Genomic DNA, 26,227 nt, shown 5'->3' with positions numbered 1-26,227 from the left:
CTCCCCCCCTCCTAAAGCTGCCGGCCGCCACTGTGTGTGACAGCTTGAATATATTAAAATAGGCAAAAACACAGCCGTCAGATCCACAGGCAAGCCAGAAGAGAGGCGGTAGCAGTGTTGCTTCTTTTCTGCTAGATTTGCTTGCTGTCACTTCTTCTTGGCATGTTAGGAGTAGGAGATAAGAAGACAATCAATATTTCGGGGTGAACTTATCAGTTTTCAAAGGGGAGTCAGATCCTTCATTGATCCACTCTTCCCTCAAGCAGATAAGTCACAACAAGGCCCACTACCCGAATGCGCAGGCCACTTTGGCATGGCGAGTTTTCGTCATGGAACTTTAAGGCAGCGTGGGCAAAGCTGCACAAGTTTATGCAGATATGCCAATGGTTACTAAGGTTATCTAAGGTTATCAGTCCAACAGAAACACATAGGGGCGTATTTAAGAAAAATGGTACTGCACACAGTGCAGCGCCCTTTTTCTTGCACCCCTTAGCGCCCCCCTACTGCCACCATCTGTGCGCCATATAAAAAAAAAACGGGGCACCATGGCAGTTAGGTGGACTAACGTCAGAAGTTTTGATGCTAGTCCAACGCTTTACAGGACTGGCGTAAAAAATTCTGATGCTAATCCTGCAAAGCACCCAGAGACCCATTGTAACCAATGGAAGCCTCCTTTTAACGCCTGCTCTGAGCAGATGTTAAGAGTGCCGAAATAAATCTCTTAGATTTCCTTGTGCCATTTCTTTGCCCCCCCCCCCCCAGTGGGGGAATGCCCCCTTTGCATACAATATGCCTGGCGCAGGCATAATATAGTGCAAAGGGTTACAAACATGCATTGCGCCACTTTGTAAACATGGTGCTGTGTTTTAGGCCTTCTAATGCCACGCTAGTGTAAACAAATGAGGCTAGTGTGCCGTTGGAATGTCTATAGGGGCTCTTAAATATGCCCCATAATAAGTAAGAAAATGAGTGCATTGATAAAATGCGTATAGCAGTCTTTTCTATTTTTCGAGGCACCCATATTTACTTCAGTAGGATGGATAAAAACAAAGCAATTCTGTATAAGTATTGAGAGTTAATCGCCAAACAGTAGGTAACCGAAATGGCAAGTGCATTATGCTAACATGGATATACACCGGCTTTTAATCATGGAAGGGCACTGGTACATTTAAAAAAATATATTTTTATTGTTTTACGATGCACAACAAACAACATAACAAATCTGTGAACATATTCCCCTCCACCCCCACGGTACATTATCTTAATCTGCCAAACAGGTGACAATGCCCCTTGAGCTAAATGTTTTACTGCATGTGGCAGAAATCACCCCTCCCCCTTTCCTCACTCCTTTGGGTAGTTATCCTGGGCCAATGGATGCTGGTATGTTGGGGAGTGTTTGTCCTTCTCTTAGGACACCTGTTTGGGCACAAGTAAAACCTCTGCTGAGTCGGTGCCAAGATTTGCTGATGATGCAAGAGAGGTACTTCCGGGATGAGGGTTTAACCATGGTGTCTTTGGGGTCTTTGGTTGACAGTCAGGTTACCCCCTGTTCAAGCAAGGACCCTCTCTCTAGTCAGGGTAAAAGAGAATCACCCTCAGCTAACCCCTGCTTACCCCCCTGGTAGCTTGGCAGAGCAGTAGGTTTAACTTTAGAGTTCTAGGTGTAAAGTATTTGTACACACAGTAACTTAATGAAAACACTACAAAATGACACAACACCACTTCAGAAAAATATGAAATATTTATCTAAACAAAACAAGACCAAAACAATAAAAATCTGACATACACAAGTCAAGTTATGAATTTTTAAAGATTAAACTCAAAAATAGCGCTTAGAAACACAAAACGCTTCGATGAGGTGTTAACACGGCGTCGTGACAGAGTCGTTCCCAACAATCCAACACCAGCGGCGCCTGATACAGAGTTGCATCGACCCCCCAGGTACAGTACCTTGGTGAAGAAATTAAAACAAACTGATGCGCGAAGTCGGAGATCGTGGCATTTGTGCGAAACGTTGAATCCGCCCACTTCGAGCTCCGTCGGTGATGACGTGGTGCAGCGACTTCCAAGGAGTCGTGGACTTTGGCAGGGCTGCAGTGATGTTGGTCCTGCCAAGGTCGTCGCGTTCCAGAGAAGATCACGGAGTCGGTTGCAGGCGGCGTCATCGGATTCAGCAGCGGCGTTGGTCCCGAGTCGTCTGAAGTCAATTTCCTTGAATTTTCACCAGCCTTTCCTTTCTAGGGCCCAGGGACTGGATAGGGCACCACTTGTCAGAGAAGCCCTTGGAGATTTCTTCACAAGATGGAAGGCCCACAAAGTCCAGTCTTTGCCCTCTTACTCTGGCAGAAGAAGCAACTGCAGGATAGCTCCACAAAGCACAGTCACAGGCAGGACAGCTCTTTTTCCCCAGCTCTTCTCCAGGCAGAGGTTCCTCTTGTTTCCAGAAGTGTTCTAAAGTCTGTGGTTTTGGGTGACCACCTTATACCCAATTTTGCCTTTGAAGTAGACCTACTTCAAAGTAAAGTCTCTTTTGAATGTGAAATCCTGCCTTGCCCAGGCCAGACCCCAGACACTCACCAGGGGGTTGGAGACTGCATTGTGTGAGGGCAGGTACAGCCCTTTCAGGTGTAAGTGACCACTCCTCCCCACCCTCCTAGCACAGATGGCTCATCAGGATATGCAGGCTACACCACAGCTCCCTTTGTGTCACTGTCTAGTGTGAGGTGCAACCAGCCCAACTGTCAAACTGACCCAGACAGGGAATCCACAAACAGGCAGAGTCACAGAAATGGTATGAGCAAGAAAATGCTCACTTTCTAAAAGTGGCATTTTCAAACACACAATCTTAAAATCAACTTTACTAAAAGATGTATTTTTAAATTGTGAGTTCAGAGACTCCAAACTCCACATGTCCATCTGCTCCCAAAAGGAATCTACACTTTAATCAGATTTAAAGGTAGCCCCCATGTTAACCTATGAGAGGGACTGGCCTTGCAACAGTGAAAAACGAATGTAGCAATATTTCACTGTCAGGACATATAAAACACATTACTATATGTCCTACCTTAACCATACACTGCACCCTGCCCTTGGGGCTACTTAGGGGTGTCTTACATGTAAGAAAAGGGAAGGTTTAGGCCTGGCAAGTGGGTACACTTGCCAAGTCGAATTTACAGTTAAAACTGCACACACAGACACTGCAGTGGCAGGTCTGAGAGATGATTACAGAGCTACTTATGTGGGTGGCACAACCAGTGCTGCAGGCCCACTAGTAGCCTTTGATTTACAGGCCCTGGCACCTCTAGTGCACTTTACAGTACTAGGGAGTTACTAGTAAATCAAGTATGCCAATCATGGATAAACCAATTACATACACATTTTGTAAAGTAGCACTTGCACTTTAGCACTGGTTAGCAGTGGTAAAGTGCCCAGAGTAACAAAAACAGCAAAATCAGAGTCCAGCACACATCAACAACCTGGGGAACAGAGGCAAAAAGTTAAGGGATGAAAAGTCTTTACTAGTTTGTGGATTTCTAGTTGGAGAATAATCTTAGGACTTAGGGCCAGATGTAGCAAGGGTTTTGCGAGTCGCAAACGGCGAAAAACGCCGTTTGCGACTCGCAAAAGCCACTTTGCTATGTTGAAATGCATTTTGCGAGTCGGATCCGACTCGCAAAATGCATTTCCGAATCGCAAATAGGAAGGGGTGTTCCCTTCCTATTTGCGATTCGCAATAGTATGCAATTCCATTTGTGACCGCGTATGCGGTCGCAAATGGAGTCGCAGTTACCATCCACTTGAAGTGGATGGTAACCCATTCGCAAACGGGAAGGGGTCCCCATGGGACCCCTTCCCCTTTGTGAATGGACCCCAAAAAAATTTTTCAGGGCAGGGAGTGGTCCAAGGGACCACTCCCTGCCCTGAAAAAACCGAAACAAAAGGTTTCGGATTTTTTGAAATGCAGCTCGTTTTCCCTTAGGGAAAACGGGCTACATTTCAAAAAAAAAAAAACTGCTTTATTTAAAAGCAGGTCGCTAACATGGAGGCCTGCTGACTACAGCAGGCCTCCATGTTAGCGAGTGCCTATACTCGCTATGGGGCCGCAATTTGCGACCCACCTCATGAATATTCATGAGGTGGGTCATTGCGACCCCATAGCGAGTTGCAGTCGGTGTCTGAGACACCGTACTGCATACCAAATTGCGAGTTGCAATTTGCGAGTCGGAAGGACTCACAAATTGCAACTCGCAATTTGGTTATTTCGTACATCTGGCCCTTAGTTTCTCCACACCGACTGAATGGTTTGCAGTATTTTTTCTGGCAAAATTATAGTGGGAAAATAAATATATCAACGTGATTGAAATTTGCAGTGTGTAACTGATGCTGAAGGAAACTCCTGTTTTTGACCACATTCATATTACGAGTAACTCTTAATTGGGTCTTTTGTGACAGGTCTGCCTGCTGCCCTGAGTCAGTCACTTAATAAGCATGGGAAATCTGCACTCTAAGCTGAGGTCACCATATTAGTGTAGTGTGTCCTACACTCTGCCTATATACATTGAAATATTTGCCCCCTTTCATCTAAATGTAACATTCTTATACAACCTTTGGCTCTGTCCCCAAATGCTTTTTCTGTTAAATAAGTGGAATGTGTACTGTCAGGATTTAAGTAGAATTGTGTTTTTCACCAAATGCTATATAGCCAAGAATCCCAATCACTCACCTGTTTCGTATTGAAAATATTACATTGGTTAGGAACTCAGGTAAAAATGGGATAAGGGAAAAGACACCAGAGACACTGGCTCCGAATGGCACAAACAGCAGTCTGGAATTGTCTCAGAACAACTACTCAGATATCCTTAAAGGAAGGACCGAGGGAAGGAGGGAGAGGGAGAGAGAGAGACAGAGCGAGAGAGAGAGAGAGAGAGAGAGTTGCTTGGTGAGGACACATTGTGACTAGCACCATTCCTACCAAGAATAAAGGCTAGAGAGAAATGACTGAGGAGAGGATCCTATCCTGCCCAAATAGAGCAAGGCAGCACGCAGGTTCAGCAGGATTGTTGCAGTGGTTATTGCAAGAACTAATACAAACATTAATTACAGATGTGCTGCCAAGATGGAGAGCAGTAGCTTGCTTCTGGACACAGAGCCCACAGAGGTAAAGGAATAAAAAACACTCAGTAGGGTGTAAAAGGGTAAGTGGAAAATAAAGAGTGAAGGCCAAGATTTTAGAGGACAAGCAAGAGTGGGTTGCTGAGAAGGGTCAAAATAACAATCAGCAATGGATCGTAAATGCTGGGTGACAAACTGATGGAAGCAAAGTAAGAAGAAACTGGGAGATGTTACTAAGCAATGGCCCAGTGCCTGTAATGGCCTTTTAAAGTCACTGACCTGTTAGGCCCAAGAAGTCCTGCACACAGCCCAGTACTGAGAACTAGCCTAGCTTTGTTGTTCCCCTTCACCATACTCGCCAAGCCTGACCTCTTCTGAATTTGAGGAACTAAATCCTGCATATCTTGGTGAAAGCATTTAAAAGCCATGATCTCTCCTGATAATCCTGATGATGGGCAGATGCATTGTGCATGTGCTAACCACATCGAGGCCGGGAAACAAAGTGCAAAGTCCTTCACAATGTATCTGAAATAAGTTCCTTTATCATCCTTATGTTGGACTTAGCCCTCTCTGCAGTTTTGGAAATAGCCTTTCCACAGGGTCACCCCTCCAAACTTTTTGCCTTCACCTTCATCCTTCTCATTTTCTGATCTCATTTTTGCTGGCTTTAGGACTCTGCGCACTTTACCACTGCTAATCAGTGCTAAATTGCATATGCTCTCTCCTTAACATTGTGACATTGGTTCATACCGAATTGACATATTTAATTTACTTGTAAGTCCCTAGCAAAGTGCACTACATGTGCCCAGGGCCTGTAAAATAAATACTGCTAGTGGGCCTGCATAACTGGTTGTGCCACCCACATCAGTAGCCCTTACCCATGTCTCAGGCCTGCCACTGCAAGGCCTGTGTGTGCAGTTTCACCGCCACTTCGACTTGGCATTTAAAAGTATTTGCCAAGCCTGAAACGCCCCATTTTCTACATATAAGTCACCCTAAGGTAGGCCCTAGGTAGCCATAGGACATGGTGCTATATAGGTAAAAAGCAGGACATGAACATGTGTGTTCTATATGTCCTGGTAGTGTAAAACTCCTAGATTCGTTTTATACTGCTGTGAGGCCTTCTCTTTTCATAGGATATCATTAGGGCTATTTTCATATACTGTTTGAGTGGTAGATTCCGATCAGAAAGGGGTAAACAGGTCATATTTAGTATGGCCAGAATGGTAATACAAATTCTTGCGCAGTGGTAAAGTTGGATTTAATATTGCTATTCTAGAAATGCCACTTTTAGAAAGTGAGCATTTCTCTACACCCAAGTTCTTCTGTGTCTTACAGCCTGTCTCCAATCCACATCTGGCTGGGTTAGTTGACAGCTCCCCTGTGCATTTCACACAGACAACACCAAACACAGGATGCTCAGTCACACCTGCACACATCTGCATACTGAATGGGTCTTCCTGGGCTGGGAGGGTGAAGGGCCTGACCCTTACATGTCAAAGGACAGTGGCCTGCCCTCACACAATGGACTGCCTCACCCCACACTGGGACTCTGGCAGACAGGATGTAACTGAAAGGGGACCTTGGGCACTTCTAAGCCACTCTTTGAAGTCTCCCCACTTCAAAGGCACATTTGGGTATTTAAACAGGGCCTCTGACCCTACCAATTCAGAGACACGTTTGAAGATACTTTTGTAGACACTTCTGCAACAGACACTTCTGGACAAGATACCTTCTGGGAAAGAAAGTCTGAACCAGAACCTGAAACCTTCTAAGAGAAGCTGCCTGGCTCCCCAAAGGACTCACCTGACCACTTTGCTGTAAAGGACTGCTGCCTTGCTGTTGCCCTGCTGCCTTGCTGCCCTCTGGCTCTGCTGAGAAGTGATCTTGAAGGGCTTGGATTGAGCTTGCCTCCTGTTTCCTGGAGTCTCAGGGCCAAAAAGACTTAGGGGGTTATTACAACTTTGGAGGAGGTGTTAATCTGTCCCAAATGTGACGGATATACCACCAGCCGTATTACGAGTTCCATAGGATATAATGGACTCGTAATACGGCTGGTGGTAAATCCGTCACTTTACCATCACTTTTGGGACGGATTAACACCTCCTCCAAAGTTGTAATAACCCCCTTAATCTCTGCAAAAAGCGATGCACAGCCTGCCGGAATCGATGCACAGGGGTGAGAAAATCACTGCACGCCGAACTGAAATGATGCAGACCGGCTGCCCGAGTGGAGATCGACGCAGCACCAGCGTTGCAACCGGAAGTTCGACACACGGCCCACTGGATTGATGCACTGCCAAGCCGCAATGACGCAGCCCAACTTCCTGCAAAGAGGAATCGACGCAGCACCTGCAGTACGACAGAAATTTCCCCGCGTCGCCCACCAGATTGACACAGCTCCTGTGACTTCGTCCTGCATGCCCAGGATTTCTCTGCATCGTCCCCGGGGCATCCAAATACCCTGCAACCCAAAGAGGATCTAAGCCAGAAATCGACGCAAAGCCCTTGCTGCGTGGAAAAGCACCGACGCATCGTCTGTGTGCGCCCGGAGAAACCGACGCACACCTCCCCATTTTCCACGCATTTCTTGCGGATACTTTAGACGCAAACCAGGTACTCTGTGCTTGCAAGAGACACTTATTGCTTTTTAAGAACTAAAGACTCTATTTATCATTACAAAAGTGGTATTTCAACTTGTACTTATTGCATCTAGATTGTTTTGACCTTATTTCAATCATATATATATATTCTATATTTTTCTAAACCTTTGTGCTGTATTTTTGTGGTGTTATTGCATGATTTATTGCACAAATACTTTACACATTGCCTTTTAAGTTAAGACTGACTATTCAGTGCCAAGCTACCAGAGGGTTGGCACAGGATTATTTGGATTGTGTGTGACTTACCCTGACTAGAGAGAGGGTCTTTGCTTGGACGGGGGTAACCTGACTGCCAACCAAAGACCCCATTTCTAACAGCAGGGTTACCCTCAAATATTTTGCCTCTTATTTTTTCTGAATTCTGGTTTGTTGGCCTTAGGTCTCTGTGGACTTTACCACTATTAACCAGTGCTAAAGTGCTTATGCTCACTCTATAGAATATGGTAAAATTGGCTTACACCTGATTTGCATATTTAGGCCCTGAAGTATACTTTTTTTACGCCGCATTAGCATAATTTTTTGATGCAAAAGCAGCACAAACTTACAAAATACAACTATATTTTGTAAGTTTGCGTCGCATTTGAGTAAAAAAATGACTCAAATGTGGTGCAGAAAAGTATAAATCAGGGCCTTAGTTTACTTATGCGTCGCTAGTAAAGTGGTATACCAAATACCGATGGCCTGTAAATAAATGGAGTAGTGTATTAAATGGAGTGTTGTGCCATCTACTTAAGAAGTACCTTAAAACATGTTCAGGTCAGTCTACCATTGCAGTCTGAAGGCAGTTTTAAATTGCCAATTTGAATTGGCAAAATAACTCCCTTGCCAAACCTTAAACTCTCCTTTTACTGCATGTAAGTCACCCCTAAGGAAGGCCATAGATAGCCCATAGGGCAAGGCACACTGTACTTAAAATGTTGAACATGTTCTTTTAAGTTTTACATGTCCTGGTCATGAAAAACTTACATATTTGTTTTTTACTACTGGGAGGCCTACCTGTCCCATAGAATAACACTGGGTTGCCTTATTACATTTATTAAGTGCTAACTTTTGGTTGGGAAAAGGTAGGGATTTCATGTTTGGTGTCTGAATAATTCTAATTTGCTATTTAGTGCCAGGAGCCTGTTCCTGGGTCACATGACTGGATGTAGTTGGCATGTTTCTCTTAAACAGCCACACAATAGAGGGATTAGGTGTGTCTGGATAGGCCATCACTGGCTGGACGGGGCTGGGGGCTAGGTATAGCCCCACTTGCAAATCAATAGGCTGTGCCCTGCCTTCACACAAAGAACTTCAGACTAATGCATTGTGCCTGCAGCGAGGCTGAGCTGGGGCAGCTTCAAAGAAGGATCTTAGAAATGTCTCCCTTCTTCAAAGAAAGCACCAGGTACAAAAATAGGACCCTCAGACCCACTTTCTGGACATGCGGAAGTACTCTCAGAGGAGTATCTGCTGCTGTGACCTACTGTGTACTTCATAGACTCCTTTGCTGCACCTCAAAAGACTGCTCTGCTGCCTTAAGCCTATCTTGAACCCTCAGAGGCCTGCCCTTTTGTTTGAGTCCTGGTCCACTGCTTGAATCAGAACTACCAGACTGACTCCAAGGGCTAGCTGGTGGGCCTCCTGATCAGAGTCTCAGGGACAGAAAAGGTTCTGACTCTTCTTGGCCCGCACCTTGATCCAGTCTGAGTGAGTCCTGACCCTCCATGTGGTGCCTCTCCAGTCCTGGACCCTTGGGAGTGGTACTAAAGGTGTCCATGTATACAAAATCCACATCTTGGAAATTAGAACATTTTGGCTTAAGCTGCATGGAGAACTGAGAGGAGACTGGGAACTCCCTGCTTGTTGATCTGCTCAAGGTGCATTGCTGGTTGGCTTGACTTTTCTGCAGCTACCACTACGTTCTTCTCCACAGCAGAAAATCCTTTTCAGCAGTCCTTCGCAGAGGGGGTACGTGGCTTCGTGGATCCCTCACCAGATACAGCTTTCAGATTCGTCAAGCTGGAGGTATTCGACTTCCAAGTTGCAAACAGCCCGATTTACGGAATTGGGCGGTTTCAGACCTGAATGCTTTTTGGAATGTACAATATGCAAAATGTTATTCTGTAACTTGTTACTGAATAGCAATTTGCATTTACGCTCTGTATTTGGAAGGGGTGTGTTTTCAGCGCACCTTCCAAACACCAAATCAGTACAGTATGAATTACTGTCATACTTTACTCACATTTTAACTGTGGTGTTAATCCATTCACAAATGGGAAGGGATCCCCTTGGGACACCTCTCCCTTTGAGAATGTTGAAAAAATATTTTTAAGCACAGGCAACACTCTCTGACTACTCTTAAATAATTAAACCTCAAGGTTTAATTTTTTTTTTTAAATGCATCTCATTTTCCTTTAAGGGAAACAGGCTGCATTTTAAAAAAGGTTGCTTTATTAAAAAGCAATCATAGACATGGTGGAGAGTTAAGTTTAACACATCCTCTGGCAGAATAGGGAATTCCTGCCTGATCCGAAGAAAGAATATCTATTTGTAACCAGACATTTCCATATAGGTACTCCATATTGGGTGCATGACTGCTTGGGGTACTCACCGTATTAGGGACCCATGCTGGGTGCCATGACGTGTGCTAGAGCCAATCTTGGCCATGGCAGTAGATTTCCTTGATCCCCGGTGATACAGGTACACTAAGTCAGCATGTGGAGAAGGCAAACACCTCTGTGGTGTTCCATGAAGCTCTTTCAGATTTACACAGAGGAAATTCACTCATTATCTGCCAGCGGCTCGTGTGTTTTTATGGGTTCCCCTTAACCGTTTCCCTAAATGTGTAGAGAGTAATACAGTTTATTTGATTATGGCTAGTGCAGAATATATAAAAAAGTATTGTGGGAAATATTACTAAATTCATGGCAAAAAGTGACCAGTATGAAAACAGAAGACATGATAATCTATATAATTCCACTTTTTACTAAGTCCTTTCTAGTAATTACTAACTCTAAAAGCTGTGCCATCGAGAGGTGTGTAATACAATATTACATATACCTTTGGTGTAAGCAGGCAGACTTAGGCCTGCACAGCCAGGCTCTGGCTACATGAACCAAGGGACAGAGTTATCAATATTTGACGTAGTGCAACTCAGCAAGACAACTTGCTGCACTGGGTCAGATGAAGAGAGAAGAAATGTGCCATATATACTAAGATATGGTGCATTCCTGCTCTCTCATTGCGCTGGCACACTGTGTGCTGCCTAGCCCAAATGCAGGCACTCTTGCACCATGGTGCAAGGGGTCTGCGTTGTAAGCAGGATTGTTTTTGTGCAGTAAGGGGCACCTTTCTGCACAAAACCAATTATTATATGCTTTTACCTCTTTCTAAGTATGCTGCTGAATTCAGCACATTTACAAAGAGGACACAAAGAGGAAAAATAAAAACATTTCTACTTGGTGTGCCTTCATCAGGAAGGAGACCAATTTTGACGTATTCCCAGGCTTACTACTACTCTTAGTAAATCTGTGAATGTGGCAGAAAACATGGGTAGAGGTGTGGGAACACCCACTGTCCTCCCATTGGACACCTTGCCTTCGCAGAGTAATGCAAGGCAGCGACTTAGGCTGCCTTGCGTTACTCCAGATTCACCAAGCTAGGCAGGGCCACACAAGGTGGCTTTGCACGGCATGGAAAATCTGACTTAAGAATTGCACTGCCCTTGCATCACCTTATGTGACACACAGGCTTAATAATCTGGCCTCCAATTTGTTATCCATACATATCCTTGACACTTGAGAAATGATCTGGCCCCTTGGAAAGATGCTCCTTTCTGTGCAAGTGACGTGAAAATACTTTGGGGCATATTTAAGAGCCCCTTGCGCCTCTTTAGCACTGCTTTAGTGTCTTTTTTATGCTAAGGTGGTGCTAAGGTAGCCTTTTCCCCGTGCCTTATTTGCAAAGTGGCGCAATGCATGCATTGCGCGACTTTGTAACCTTTTGTGCCACAATATGACTGCATCAGGCATAAGGTATACAAGGGGGGCATTCCGGCACTAGGAGTCCCACAAAAATGGCGCAATTAAATTTAACAGATTTAGCTGCGTCATTTCTGGCACCATTTGTAATGCCTGCTCAGAGCAGGTGTTAAAATGACGTACCCATAAAAACCTATGAGCCTCCTTGTACTTTGCTACACTACAGTCAACATTTTTGATGCTTGTATAACAAAGTGCCACAATAGCGTCAAATATTTTGATGCTTTTGTGCTAACGGACATAATGGTGTGCCGCATTATAAATACTGCACAACAATGAAGTCGTTAGGTGCCGGTAGGGGGACACAGAAAAAGTGGCGCATCAGCTCATAAATATGGACCTATGTGTATATTGTTTCATAAGCTGATGTTAAAAAACAACATTGTGACTCACGATGCAGTTTGAGAAGAAACTCCTCAAAATTCCTACCTACAAAAGTTGAAATAAAAACAGTTAGGTTAAACAAAGCACTGTACATTATTTAAGTGTATGTACTAATAGCACACTGTCTTTATACGTGAAACAGAACCAGCACAGGTGCATAATATGAAAACAGTATGTAAAGATAAATCACCATCTCATCCTGCATGCCTACAGTCCTTTGTGAGCGGATGTTTGTATGGTGCCAGACTGTCTATCATTCTACCCAGTGCCTTCAGGGCTTGTGATAGTTAGCTTTGAACATCAATCTTACATTTCTCAAGAACCCTGAAGTCACCTCTGGAGGGGCACTTTCCTCAGACTCATGATACTGGCCTACACTAGCTGTAATAAGAATTTGTTGGTGCTTTCTCAGCCTTTGTAGCTATAGCTGAGACCTTGCAGTGTGCTTTTTTGAAGATGGTGAGTAGTCCTGTGGAATCTGTATAAAAGAAATACAGACAATTGCCAAGTTTCAGAACTTTCTCTGAGTATTTTATACACAAAAAACACAAAAGGCATAGTGATACATATGTAATTATGCTACAGAGAAAGGATATGTCTTCAACAGTAGGCATAAATTACACAAGCATTAAGCATACAACCAATCACAGTCAATAAAATCTTGTGATACAAGATGATGGGAGGTGTGATGTCCATATGCTCAACATGCCGACATGGTGGGACCTCCTAATGCGTCAGCAAGACGGATTTGTGCAATCCCTGCCCAATCAAATGCAGGCTCTTAGTCTTAGCTATATATGGTCATCGATGTGTGTGGCTGACGCTGTGCGAGCGAAATAATGCATGTCACATGGTATACCTTTGAGCATTACAAGCTGTTCCGCAGGGTACATTAGTTTATCTGAAGTCATCCGACATTTGCAGACATTTTACAGGCCTCATCATCATTGAATATCACAGGATGAGAAGAATACAAGATGAACACCACACAAAAAATTACATCGGCATTTACAGTCCTAAAGGTAGTGCTGGTGAATTCCTGCAACAGACTTCTTTGCAACCTGTAGCAGTTGTCTGTGTTGTGTGGTTTGTGGCAGTTCCTATGTTTGGGAGGCTGACTGTCCTGCATCTCCTTCTCATCAACTTCTAGTTCTTCTGTTTGAACGGCCACATCATCTTTTAGCAAAGGGATGTTTTGGTGTTATAAGTATATTGTGTTTTGAAGCTGACTATGCATGGTATGCTTCAGGACATTCATTGTGATGGTGTATAATGCAATGTTTGTCTGCAAGGATGAGGGCCAAATCGTGTGTGCACTGCACAGCCATCTTTGCTGATCATTGTGGAATATTATACAGGGCAGGGATGTGTTTCATACATGTGACTGCGCACAACACAATGAAGCCCAGTGCCTGCATGGTTCAGAAAACTGATTCTTTCTGTAATGTAGGCACTAACCTGGAGGTATGTTTTATGTTGACTGAATTCAGTGGCAGCCTCGGGCAACAGATTTGTCTCAATTTTGTTCTCCATTTGAGTGAATGGTGGTGCAGGGGATGGTCCCCCTCGAGAACTAGCTGCTTCCTTCCTTCTACTGGCCATCTTCTTATTGGCCCTGGATCACTGGTTGACCCACCAGTTATTTATCTTTTCTATGCTCTTGGAGATGACCCATACTGCATTAACCTGATCATGTACTATTCTCTGGCAAATCCTCATCTTCGTGGATTATGACAGCAAGTGGCCCCTTTCTGAAAAGTTGGTCACTGTTTATCACACACTGCTCACTAAACCTTTGTTTTCTTTTCCTTCCTATCTCTTTTCGTTCTGCTTCCTGATTTGCAATTTCTACTGATCTTTCTACTTATCTCAGGCTCAGCTCCCCTCATGACGTCTTCTGGCCTGCAATGTGCAAGACTTGACCTACCCCCTGCTTCTGATTTCATAGGTTGTTGCTAGTGTGACATTCATAATTTGCAAAACTCTGAATGGCAATTTACAATTGACATTGAAATGCAAATTGAATTTGGTAAATTGTGAATATGATGCAAAATAAATCGCTATTTAAGACCAATGTTGTTCTGTTCATTTCAATTTGTGATTTGTTAAAGGCAGTTCTTTATTTTTTGCAATTACTGAATGGCAAATTCATATTATAGTGAAATGGAAACATTGCTATTTATCTGCCACATGCGTTCTATACAGAACCCAATCCTTTTTGTTAATTTTTTAGTTCAAGACACATTGGTTCACACTGCAGCAAATAAAGGAGTAGCTAATGGTGCCAATGGCCTGTTCCTCCAATAGCTTTCATAAGTGGAAAAACTCTTTGTCATCCATAGTAACCATTATCAGCTGCTGGGCCTCTGATTAGGTTCAATGCACCTAGCACCTCGACTGCTTCTGCTGATGTGCTGCAATGAAATACAAATTCAGCATGCCTGGCCTCAAGGAAAGAGTTCTGGCTTACAACTGAGGAGCAGATTTGTGGAAATTGGCAGTGCACCTAGTGCAGCGCCACTTTCCCTTCGCCCCTTAGCACCTCCATACGGCCACCATGTGTGTGCCGTATTTAAAATATGGCGCACCATGGCGCAGGGTAGGGGGCAATAGCAGTCCAAGGAGAGGACGGCTTAGGCGCACAGCGAGCGCACCCTTTGATGTATGTTTGACTATAAGGGGACACTCCCCCTCCTGGATACCAGAGGCCAGTAGCCTCCAGGGAAAGGGCCGCCTCAAGGTAATCCCTTGGGTAAGGTAGACCTTTTACATTACACCTCTTAATATTTAAGTAGAGTTTTCCTCCTCTAACGTGAGGTTTAGGGATCCTAGGCCCTAATGAATGCCGCAAGACCTTCCTTGGCTCACTCCTGAGGGCAGAAACATGTTGGCTACTGTTTGATAGTTAGGTGACCCTGTGAGTCCTTGTTCTCACAGAGGTGTCCCAACCCTTGTTTTAACCACACCAATCAGACACCATCATTAAAATTGTTACTTCCTACAGGTGTCTGCTTAGGTGTTTTTAATTTTTGACTAGATTAGCTGGATCCCGATCTTTCCAGAACAAAAGTTGATTTACGCACTCCCTCCTGTTCCTTTAACAGCGAGGTTGAGTCCGCCCAGGTGGCACTGTCCTACCTGGGTGGGGCTAGGTGGTCAAATGATGAAGCATGACACTATATAGTGTGTGAGACCACCTAGTCTGTCAAGGAAATTCTCCCGCTCCCCCCCACACCTCACAGCTACTTACTGACCTCTCACTGACCTTACCTATCCAAATAGGAACACGTACAACCAAGGGCAAAAATTGTGCCCTTAACGTCTTCTCTATAGAACCCCGTACTTCTTTGTGTGTTTTTAGGGGGCAATAGCGTCATTATTCATGACACTATTATCCATGCAACTCCCATGGTTGATGATACATGTCATGTATATAAAACATTGCTCTAAGCATTTAATCAACCAACACAAAAGTGCAATGTGATGCATTATTCATGACACTATTGATGTACTCTGCAGGAGTACTGCCAAAATATTGGTGCTACTACTGCAGAGTACATAGGGCCCCATTCTAAAGAATGGAAAGCCCCTTTTGACGCCTGTTCATATATTTCCTTACGCCATTTTTCTGGCCCCCCCAACAGGGGAACGTCCCCCTTGCATACATTATGCATGCATTGCGCCCGCTGTAAATAAGGCGCAGTGTTTTTGGCCTTGTTGGGCCACATTAACGTAAAACAAACGACGTTAATATGGCACAAGGTGGTGCTAGGGCACTATAAGTATGCCCCTGAATTTGCTAGCCAATCGTATTGGTTTTGCCAGAGCTTGTTTTGTTAATGTTGTTTGATTGGTAATGCAGCTGAGGTTAAAGTAGCCTCTGGACACAAGGTAGCTCTCTGGGTCATCTACCTGATGAGGTTCAGTGGTTTCCTTTGAGGCTCAGAGAAGTGGCCTTGGGGCATGTTTAGCAGTGGAAAACATTGGGCACACTTTCTTGCAGTGGCGTCTGGTGAAATGTGAAAGTGGTGTGGCGCAAACTGTTATATGTAATTCCAAGGAGCAACTACCTAACGAGACGCCAATATGAAAATACCTTGATTCCTCCATTTTCCTGCATTTTGATTCTGTACATGTGGTTCTTTACTGGAATGGTACACATTGAGTGTATACCCTCCAGTGCTTCATCTCAATTCAAATGTCACAATATGAACAAGCATAATGTATGATGAGGGGGCGTGGCTGGAGGTCACGCAAGATGGGCGCTGCTCTTTAGAGCTCCGTGAGGCTTCAGCACTTCCTGGAAAGAAGGAGATGTTTTCACATCAAAATTATTAATTTCTTCAGCATTTTTGAGCACCGGAGCACTGCAGCTGCACCTACGCTTTCACAGAAATGTTTCTATTTGACTTTTAACTGCTTGCCTGGATGTGATTCTACAAATCTAGTTTCCTCTGCAATGGAATATTTATTACCGTCTGACAGCCAGCGGAACTTTTGACCTCTCTCTTCAAACACATTTAGCTGAGTTTTTCAACTTTCAGTATTCACTGGCAGCTCTTGTCAAGGAGCTCTTTCAAATTGCTCTTCATAACATGGTAAATGCTTTCCTTTGACGGAGGGGATTTTTTTCCTTTTCAGAAGGTTCCCTTAAAACTAGTCACCAGTTGTTTGACTACGTGCAGTAAAGTGCTTTGCTCTTGTGGTATTCTGTCATGCCTGTTATGAGAGAATAATTTAGGATTTTCTATTTATATATTTTTTATTATATTTTGCTATGTTGTTGGACACTTCTGGCAGCAGCTTCTCATTGTAATATAATTTCATCAACACCTCACATTGCTGGCTTCCTATTACCAAATTGCTGCTGGCTTTTATGGGGAGACCACATAATTCTCAGAGTTGCCAGTCATCATCTTTCTCCAAGTCTAATAATCGTCTTCGAGTGGTGCGTACACATATAACTAAATCTTCTCTACCATCAACTTTAACAATGGATAGTGCTGCAGTCTTTTTAAAGGATGACGCCTCTTCATCTCATGCTGCTGGTGCAGTTGGGAAAAAAACATCTAACACCTCCTCCGTCAAGCGCCCAAAAAAATACCTTGATTCTCCCTCAAAAATCACCTACACATCTTACTCTAGATGATGTCATGGAGGAATTGCGTGCACTAAAGCCCTTTATGATGGACACAAATGCCTCTTTGCAACGTATTGAGGAGCAATGGTCCCAACACGAACAACGAATTTGTACTCTGGAACAGAGAGTCAGTAGCCTTGAAGATTGTAACACTGTCAATCCTCAGATCTCTAAAGACATAGCTCAACTTAAAAGGCTTACTGAAAGCTTAGAAAACAGAAATAGGAGAAATAATCTTTGTCTTTTTGGGATTCCAGAAGGTTCTGAAGGCTCTAACATGATTGCATTCCTTCAAAAAGCAATACCTTCAATTCTTGGCTTGCCTCCTACCTCTCCCCTCTCTATCCAACGGGCACATTGTTTAGGTCCACAGACTTCAACTGGCCCTCGTGCACATCCTAGAGGAATTATTATTCTCTTTCTCCAATTTACTGACTTGATGCAAATACTCTCGGAAGCCAAAAAGATGGGCTCTTTGCTATGGTCAGGTCATAAAGTATTTTTCACACAAGACTTCTCTCCTGCTACAGCTGCACGTCGCAAACAGTTTTTGGACTTGCGTCCACAACTCAAATCCTTGAATATTCGATATGGTCCTCTTCACCCATGCCTTTTCAAAATTACATTCAAGGACAAATCTTACTCGTTTGAGGAACCTTCAGCACTACAAACGTTTATTAACCAACACAAAACAGAAGCAATGGAACTAGGAGCATCTGCAATTACTTGAAGATATAATTTAATTTGTCTTTAATGTTCTTCTTTTTTTTATTTCTGGACAGTCACCTAGCTCGTTTGAAATGCCACATTGCTTTGTTGCAAGAGACTCACCTCAACGACTCTGAGGCAATTAAGCTTAAAAAACAATGGGTGGGGGACGTTTTCTACTCCCCTTCCATCACAAACAAAAATGGGGTAATTATACTCTGTCATAAATCTCTCAAACCTACCATAATTTCACAGCATCAAGATACAGAAGGTCGCTGGGTACTTGTTACATTTACAATTGACAATATTTCTCTTACTATCCTTAATATATACGGCCCCACACATCCAGATCCAAATTTTTGGAAGAATCTTTCACATATTGTCTCTGAACATTCCTCAAACAATTTACTAATAGGTGGTGACTGCAACCAAATTCTCGATCCATTTTTGGACAGACGTTCCACGTCACGTTTCATTCCACATGCCTCCCACAAAGCTTTTAAAAACTTAATTTTACACCATTCTCTCTCTGATTCCTGGAGACTATGCAATCCCGACCTCTTGGAATACTCTTTTTATTCTCCTACCCACCATTCCCATTCCAGGCTTGATTATATCTTTCTGAGTAAAGGTTTATTGCAACATATGGTCAACTCTGAAATCGGTGCTATTTTGATCTCAGATCACGCACCTGTGATTACTGACCTTGATCTTTTTCTTAATGGTTCTAAAACATCTTCATGGAGGTTTAATAACTCTCTACTTTCAGATGCTACTTTTATCGCTTCCTACAGTAAGTTTATAGAAGAATACTTTCACATCAACGATAGTGACCAACTATCATTTCATTTTGTGTGGGATGCATTCAAAGCAGCCTCTAGGGGTTTCATCATAAGTTACGCTCACTCCCAAAAAAAGTCTGCTCAACAAAAATCGACTTTCATCCTTGAAAATATAAAGTCCCTAGAACATGAATACTATACTCACAAAACTAGTAAATCACATCTTGAAGCACTAGTCTCAGCTAAAATGGAGTTTAACCAATATACCCCTGAAAAAGCATGCAGCACCCTCCTGAAAATAAATGCCAGATATTATGGTGGTAACAATAAAGCTGGTTCTCTTCTAGCTCGATATTTGAAACAAAGAAAAGAAAAAACAGCTATTAAATCTATCACAGATAACAATGGTGTTAAACACTTTAGAGATAAAGATATAGCATTGTGTTTCGCTTCTTACTATAAGGACCTGTACACTCCAGAACACATACCAACAGTTGAATCTCTCAACCAATATTTCTCTAATCTCAAACCAAGGGACCCATTGCAGATTGACCTCTCATCTTTAGACCAACCCCTACAACTTACCAAACTATATACAGCTTTACAATCTCTCCCCAAGGGTAAGGCGCCAGGCCCAGATGGCTTCACAGTAGAATTCTTTATTCAGTTTGCTAAGTCTCTTTTCCCCAAACTCTTTCAATTACTTAATCATTTTATAATGTCAGGTTCTGCATCTGGCTCATTTACGGAGGCCATGATTTGTCTTATTCCCAAAAAAGATCGGGATGCGACTGACTGTAAAAATTATAGACCCATATCTTTAATTAATACTGATTGTAAACTCTATGCCAAAGTTTTAGCTCTCCGTTTACTCCCATATATACCTGACCTTATTGATTCTCATCAATCTGGTTTTATCCCTAATAGAAATGTAGCAGATAATTCCCGTACCTTTTTAAATATTATTAACAAGGCATCTAAACTTAAGATTCCTCTGGCAGCTTTATCATTGGATGCAGAAAAGGCCTTTGATAGGGTCTACTGGGGTTTCTTGTCGAAAGCATTGGAATGGCATGGACTAGGTACTAAATTCCGACATTTTATATCCATTGTTTATTCCTCACCATGTTCCTCGGTTATAACAAACGGTATCCGATCTCCTTTTTTCCCTCTTAAAAGGGGTACTCGTCAGAGATGCCCATTATCTCCTTTACTATTTATTTTGGCTCTCGAACCTTTTCTATGCCAATTAAAAACGTCTGAACAATTTACGGGGTTTCAAATTAATAATGCACACATCAAATTTATGGCATATGCTGATGATATTCTTTTGTTCATGTCTCACCCTGACACTTCTCTTCCTGCATTCCTGCATGAGCTCAACTTATATTCTGATGTATCTGGCTATAAACTTAATATAGACAAAACAGTGGTCTTACCACTTGATGCTCATTGCACTGGCTCTGTATTCCTTGATGCAGGATTATCTTGGAATTCTTCTAAGATTAAATGCCTGGGGGTATGGTACTGCACTACTCTCAAGGATACATTAAGGACTAATTTAGAAATCCTATCGGCAAAGCTTGTAGATCTCACACAGAAATGGTCTCCGTTAAATCTCACGTGGTGGGGCCGCTTGGACACCATTAAGATGATGCTTCTCCCTATCATTAACTTCTTCCTTATGATGCTTCCTATTAAGATACCTAAACTATTTTTTAGTTCAATTGATAAAATTCTATCCAAGTTCCTGTGGAACGGTAAACAATCCTGAATCTCTCTCTCGAAATTAAAACTTCCTAAAGTACAAGGTGGAGTTAATTTCCCTGACTTTATAACTTATCACAAATCTTTTGGCATTAAGCAAATACATCCCTATTTATCTACACTAAATGATGCCCCTAAAAAGCTATGGTTCTCTTTGGAAGAAACATTTATTTCTCCCTTTTCCCATAAACACATTATATTTATGTCTAACCCCCCAAAATTCTGGTTGCCCAGCACTATCTCCCATTCAGTCAACTTACTGAAACCTTTTTTTATTTGGCATCTTACCCCCATTAATCAATTCTTTAATAGTCCTATTTGGCACAATAGTTCGCTTAGGAAACAAGGTAAAACCTTGTGTTGGAAGGCTTGGATGACTAAAGGTATTCTTCTCATTTCCCAATTATATCATAAAGACTCTATCATCCCTTTTACTACTCTCTCAGCAATTTACAATCTCCCTATTCGCATGAAATCCCAATATATTATTCTTTCTACTCTAGTCCAAGAGGCCCTCAATAGACTTATACATCATAATCATTCCTCTCTTGCATCATCTCCACACCCGATTGTAACTTCTAATTATTCTAGGGCAGCTGGAATTTATAAACTTTTAAGAACGTCTGTTTCACCTAGACTCAAATCACCTATTGAGACATTGTGGGAATCAGATCTTGGTGTTGTTTGGCCAACTTCTTTATGGGATAGAATATGGTATAAGATACATTCCACTGCACGCACTGCAAGCCTCACACAGACCCTATATTTTTTTTATAATAGACTTTTCTACACTCCTGTACGCCTTTACAAATTCAAACTTGCACAAAATGACAATTGTTGAAGCTGCCACACTCATCAGGGTACTGAACACATGTTTTTTTCCTGTCCATCCCTATCTACTTTTTGGTCCTCAATATGGTCTCGCATTTCAGCAATAGCTCAGATCTCCTTACCAATGTCATATGAATTACTGTTTTTGGGAGGCGTACACGATATCTGGAGTTCATTCAGGCCTCTTGGAAAATTGGTGGACCTTTTGCTTTCTATTGCAATCTCTATTATTACTTCTAACTGGAAATCTTCGGAGAACATTACTCTCAGACAGTGGTGGAATTCTGTATGTTATCATCATAGACTTGACAGCTACAAGCTTGATTCAACAGGAACTTTCTTCAAACGTCATCAGCTATGGTTGCCATTAAGTAACTATCTCTCACGCACTGCGAAGGAAATGGATTTTTCTCCTCCTATTAAAAAAATGTCAATATATTTCCTGTTTTTCTTCTTATATATACTTATTTCATCTTAAATTCGCTGTAACTAATGCCTATTGCCTCTCTCTCTAAATGGCTATCACTTGATTCCCTTTTCTATCCCTAAAGCTCTTCTCCCTCTTTCTTTCTTCTTTCTTTATTCAAACTTGGAGTCTTTGATACTATATTGCTGTATATGCCTAATTCATGTACATGTTTAAATATGCATTTACAAGTACAATATTCCTTATGCATATATATTCACAACTGCATATCTCTGTCCTGGCAATGTTAAGTTAATGTTCTTGTATTTGACTCAATAAAAAACATTTCAAAAATAAATAAAATGTATGATGAGGTGCATTTTATTGGACCCAGCCTGAGCTTTCATTCATAGAGCCGGAGATTGGACCATGCCAGAAACTGGTGATAATTTACATCTTTAAATACAAGCATCTTATAGCTAATTAGTTTTACAATTGTTTTACTCTTCCTGTATTGAGCTCAGACAAGGAAAGTTGAGGAGGGCTGCCAGGGCAAGCTTTAGCAGAGGTAACACCCGTTGTGGCAATCTTCCTTGCTGCCCCTTCCCACAAGTTTTTCTCAATGTTAGCAGTGCAAATCTTTGAAAATGTTTACCTAACTTCTTCAAAGGCCATACATGAAATATTCCAGTACTACCATAATGAGAAAAACTAATGTAAATAGAGCAATCGGATAGAACCACGCATTGTGCGGAGTGACTTTAAGCTTTAAAGATGAGTGAGTTGTAATTTTATGACTAGATGATAATGCGTTACCTTTAAGAGACATAATTTCACAAAGAAATGGCCAACGATTGAACCCAAGTATGAAAGTGTGCTACCAATCCCATCCCTGACTTTAAGCACAAAACTGTTACACAAGCATTGAGACTGAATTGCTATATCACTAAATCGCAAAATCTCGCCTTACACAGTCCTACTATGACAGTGTCGACTTCCGAACACTTCTCTGCCAACATACCTCAAACCCATAAAGAGTGATGCCCTCTGATGCACTTCTATAGCCAAGACTCTACTCTCCAGATGCACCTCACCCTGCCCTACAGAAACTGCTTTTATTTCAGCACAATGCCCTACACATACACCTCTGCCAATGCCCTTCATTTCTGTCATGCTTCAGTACTGGCTTTCCCAATTTCTCACACATTGTGAATATAAAGATGCATTGTCTCAGTCATGACACTCACATGAAGACTTCAATACTGAGGGAATTCTGTTCACTTTATTGGAAAACAATAATGCTAAGCAAAAGATATGCGCAGCTTACATGAGTCCATCAGCAATGAACCTCAGGCATATACAGCATTCATTATCTTGCTCTTATATGAGAGGTGTGTAATTTATGCCATCAGGCGATGCTTTGCTAGAGACATACAGCTCACACATGGCCTGTTGCATGCTATTTATATGACAATGACAAAATGGCAACACTAAAATCGATCTACGTGCAAGCACTACTGAACTAATGAAAACTACACAAGGCAGCTGATATAACCACACTAACACCAAACTAGTCACCCTTACACATGATGTACGTGTTTTAAGTAGCACATGCACCAGAACAGTGGGTTGGCTATTAGTATAATGGGTGTAGTTGCACTGGAGCCTGGGAGTTTGATGGGCCCACAACATCTCAATGATGGCGCTTTTTTACAATTCAGCCATGGTCCTTGCTTTCAATTTGGCTTGTTGCACCTTGGCTGCACTACTTCACAGCAATGGATCCCCACACCCAAAGTAGTGTGGGAATATAATTACATACTTGGTCATGATTTGGAACTTAAAGGCCTGCATATAATGTACCACCATTGGTCGCATGGGTGAAGGGACAGTCGTTTGTTGCCTGACATCCCCAGTCACCAGTCCCAGGTGGTTCAGGGTAATAACCCACAACAAGTGGATGCTCCATGATGTTTTGCTATGCATGAACTACGGGCACAACCTGTGAGAACGGCATCTGCACTAGGGGACATATTTATGAGAGGCTTGCACACCTTTGATGCAATGGTGGCACAAGCAGTAGTCCATATTTGTAAGACAACGCATTCGTCTAAATGTGTCATTTTTGAAGACTTGTTTCGGGCATAAGCTGTGCCTAAACCAGCAGCACCATAGACAAATTAAAATTTGCAAGGCAGGTTTTCTGTCACCAAATCGAATGCAAATCAAACACAGTGATATATTATGGGTTTGGCAATGTGTGACGCATCATTTGGGCGCAGCACACAAAGCCAGAAATATGCCAAAAAATCTGCGTATCGGCAATCTAGGCATAGGAAATGATGCAGTGGATGTGGTATAAAAAAACGGAACATCCAAAAGTACTTTGCCAAGCTCAACTACACCATGGAGGTTGTGATCTTGCATGTCAGAGTTGCAAGGAGACCACCACCACCACGTAGCCCTGCTAAGGAGCATGTGTTTCAGTAGTGCATCTCCCTCATCATCCTCAGAGAGGATGAGGTCATAAAATTCTACAGAATCAGGAAGGAGTCTATCATTGAATGCGTAACAAGATTGGGCCAAGTCTCCTGCCACCAACTACCAGGCCCACTTACATTCCTCCACCGGTTAAACTGATAGCTGTGCTCCACAGGTTTGCATATGCCTCCTTCAAGGTCATGACAGCCACAGTGACAGCAATATCACAGGCACAATTTTCGGCTTCCTACCCTCAGTCCTGGATGCCATCACCTGGCTCATACTTCAGTACCTCCTCTTCCCCAAGATCCACCAACAGCTGGATACCAAGCAAGGCTCCTATGGCATTGCAGGATTTCCCCATGTGCTAGGTACCATTGGATTGCACACATGTGCAATTGGTTCCCCTAGCTGAAGCATCCTACTTGTACAGGAAACTGGAAACACACTTCCTCTATCAACACCCAGGCCATTGTGGACCATCTGGGGATGTTCACCAATGTGTTGGCTAAATACCCTGGAAGTGCGCATGATGCCTACATCATCTAGCACAGTATCATCTACGAGTGCTTCCAGAATGGCTGATAAGGGAATGGCCTATTTGTTAGTACTTCAATCTGAAGTACACAATACCAACAAAAATGTAAAAATGTTTAACATAATCACCATCTCTGTGTCTGTCAATGGAGCTAAGGGCATATGTAGAAGAGGTGCGCCTCATACTTGCTCCATGCATTGTGGTACATGTGTGATGCAAACCCCTAAGCCAGATACTTGGGGACATGCAGAGCCACTTTGTGTGACTTGGAATGGCACCCAAAATCTGGAGTAATGCAACACAGCGCCGAATGCTGTGTTGCCTTACTGTGTTTGCGGTGGCTGTTCCCTGGGCATTGTGTGGGTGTATCCATGCAACTCCCATGGTTTGTGACGCATTTCATGTATATAAAACTTGGGAATGCGTAAAATAAATATTCCTTCTCAGGTGATGTGTAACAAGGATAAATGACATAAGTCATGCAAGTCAGTTCCGCTTCCTATATGTGCTGCATTCTGTGGTACATATAGATAGAGGAATATGCCTCTAAGGATTGTTTTTGTGCCAGAAGGTTCCCTTTCCTGCATTAAAACAATCATGCATGCCATGCAGGAACAAGCACCATGGTGCAAGGGTGCCTGTGTTTGTACCAAACAACTCATTGTGTGCCTCTGCAGGGTGAAAGGGCAGGAATGTACTGTATGGCTTAAATATTGTTCATTCCTGCCCTTTCCCAGTGATGCACTGTAGCACAACAAGGTCACTTCTGGTTCTGCACTGTGCCACTTTGTCTAATATCTGGCCCCTAGTGTCATGTGCACATAGTGGGAACAACTTACTGCAACATGTAGACAGTGATTTCCCATTTTGTCATACCCTCACTAATCTTGCCATGGCAGTAGCAACAGAAAATCTGTGCATAATATTGTCTCATCTCACACTGTCTGAATGGACTGAACTACATTGCCTGCACTGGTTAACAAATCAAGATAATAACCATGTGGTACACAATATAACCCAATATTAGGACAAAATGCACATGAAGTCTAAGAGTGAGATGAGTGTTTCTTCAATGGTGTACCAAGTCTCACTATCAGTGAAACTTGAAATAAGTTATTAGTGTGTGAACTAATCCTATGTTCATAAGTGTGCAGCACATGGCAGAATACGTGTAGGTTGACCATAGTTTTCTGGTGAAACTCAGGAATAAATAGTTCCAAATTCCATTTGTGTCATGCAATGTAAGTATAGGCCCCATTAATGTGTAAAATCAATTTAATGTACCAATGTGAGAACAACATTAAAAAAACACACATATGTCTCAGCCATACTGACAGTCTAGATACACACATATACATATGTGTCAAGCCACACTGACATAAGTAACCAATGTG

The sequence above is a fragment of the Pleurodeles waltl genome, chromosome 5 (assembly GCF_031143425.1).
Source record: "Pleurodeles waltl isolate 20211129_DDA chromosome 5, aPleWal1.hap1.20221129, whole genome shotgun sequence".
NCBI classification, from domain to species: Eukaryota; Metazoa; Chordata; class Amphibia; order Caudata; family Salamandridae; genus Pleurodeles; species Pleurodeles waltl.
This window is presented reverse-complemented; position numbering follows the sequence as displayed.